Source organism: Ictalurus furcatus, chromosome 21, assembly GCF_023375685.1.
Source record: "Ictalurus furcatus strain D&B chromosome 21, Billie_1.0, whole genome shotgun sequence".
NCBI classification, from domain to species: domain Eukaryota; kingdom Metazoa; phylum Chordata; class Actinopteri; order Siluriformes; family Ictaluridae; genus Ictalurus; species Ictalurus furcatus.
In genome coordinates, this window is record NC_071275.1 from 1293538 (window position 1) to 1295700 (window position 2163).

Here is a 2163-nt window from a genome sequence, read left to right on the forward strand (position 1 = left end):
AGGAAACCAGAAACAAGAAAGACAATCAACAACAAATGCATGCTAGCAACTGGCATAGCAACACAGAGCATCTACTTGACAAAGAGACGGTGCCATGAGGTCCTTATAGAAGTGTGTAGGTAATTGAGTCCAGGTGTGTGCAATCAGTAAACGGGTGAATGTTGTGAATCATAGTCCTCGGAGGCCATGTTTGTATGCCATGCATAAACTCAGGGAGTTTAATGCTGATTGACATGACACGTTTGAGGGGAATAAGAGCCATTTTTTTTTTTTTTATACTTTTGTGGTATAAACAATTAGGAAATAACACTTACTACCCAGGAACAACAAAAATTGTTACATAGTGATAATCAGTATTAAAAGGCAATGCACAGGCTCCTTCTTGTGGGCCATAAATACTATACTGCACAAAGTAATTTATAACACTCAGTGGTTGCTCAGTTTAGGCTTATGCAATAATCATTTTTCCCTACTCCAAAGACTGGAAAATGAGTATTTCCAGCATTTCAGGTTTAGAGAAAATAAGGGAGGGCATAATATTATTAGCTGTGCAGTCGGGAACTGCTTGCTGGGACTGACAAAAACTTAGCTGGATGGTGAATTTTTAGGTGTTCCTGCATTAATGCTCAGTAAACACTTAAAAAATAAAACCATAATAACGGAACATTATTGAGCGCCGACTGGCACGGGAGCACAAAACCAGCATATTTGATCACTTTTTAATGATCATTACTATTACCATTCGTTGTAAAGACACTGCTGAAGGCCTGTTTAATCTTCTTTAGATCAACATTGTTGTCCTTTTTTCACACAAAACAAGTGCTGTTTTTATCCATCCCTGTTAAATATAATTAACAGATGTTAAAATTATATATCTAATGTCTACAAATCTAATGTCACCCAAGTTCAATAAACATTGATAGATTTATTTCACATTCATGAGCTTGAACGCTTCTGTCTTACCTTGACAGAAAGTGAGGTGCCCTGCGGATCCAGTCCCGAGCATGTGAGATGGGGAAAGGTGGCGGGGCTTCCAGGTGGTGTCACTTAATATCAGAGATCAAAACATCTACACAACGGTCAATCATTCCAGATTCATATCTCAGTTGGCTCATCTCCCGTTTTTTTTGAGTGCTAAAATGTGCTAGCATACTCAGCTGTTAAACTGCAGCACTCCTACTCAAGATAAATAAACGTTTACAGGCCTGGTAATATCATCTAATCGGTGTAGTCATCACTGGATGTTGTGGCAGTGTAAAATCTTATAAATCTTGTAGAGACAATTACATTGTCATATCTCACAAGTTTAATTTATGAGAGCTATGTATCATCATGTATGATTATGTAAGTCCAAAGATCATTAAATAAGTCATTAATCATATAAAGGACAACCAGTGACGTCACCTGAATTGTGATTTTTAACCATACACAACTAACAATTGTCTCATGATAGCTCTATGATGTTTAAATTTAATTGCTTGTATGCATTACATTAAAGGATTAGTTTTATGTGAACCATTTTTTTTTTTTGTTTTAGGGCCATTAAATTGTACACTCACCACCTCAGCTCAAAGAAATGTAGTCTTTATGGCTGATGTAGGAAGGATACTGTGCGATCATGCTGTTCCTGATGGATAAACAGGACCCCTCGATTTTTCAAAAGATATTTCAAATCTTTTTCAAGAGGTCTGCCTAAAACAGCAGTGTGCGTTCTTATCCAGAAAGGGTGCAGGTTTCCATTCCAAGTCACACCTGATTCCACCTGTTTAATCAGTTGACCTTGGCTTTAAATAGACTATCAGGTATGGCTTTTGCTAGGTTGGAATGAAAACCTGCACCCAACCCAGCCCTCCTGGATAGGATTGGACAGCCCTGGCCTAAAACAACACAATAATATGCTTTGAAATGATTTGTTAAAATCAAAAAAACAAAAACAATGAGCTTTTTCTGAAAACGTGATTTTTTTTAAAAATGCATTTGGAAACAAGAACCTCTTTAGTGACTTAGCTTACAGCCCAGACATGTCCGAGTATGGACATGTACTATGTGTATTTAAATGGTGTGTATGTTGAATTCATAGGAAGTAGGACCAATTACTGGGGCAATCATTACTTTTAAAATGTTTGAACTGTATTATTTTATAAATAACAAGTAACCAAGATG

At 36.8% G+C, this 2163-nt stretch overlaps 1 protein-coding gene across 2 annotated transcripts in view; it reads left to right on the forward strand.

Annotated features, from left to right (window-relative positions):
- Positions 1–2155, forward strand: part of unm_sa1614 (un-named sa1614) — a 49603-nt gene extending 47448 nt beyond the window's left edge. The window contains exons 29-30 of one of the 2 annotated variants that reach the window (XR_008388869.1): positions 972–1037; positions 1538–2155. The gene's annotated coding sequence lies outside the window, so the exon portion shown is untranslated. Of the gene's footprint in view, positions 1–971 lie in introns of both variants that reach the window. The other variant, XM_053652889.1, reaches the window with a different exon arrangement.
- The last annotated feature ends 8 nt before the right edge of the window (positions 2156–2163 follow it).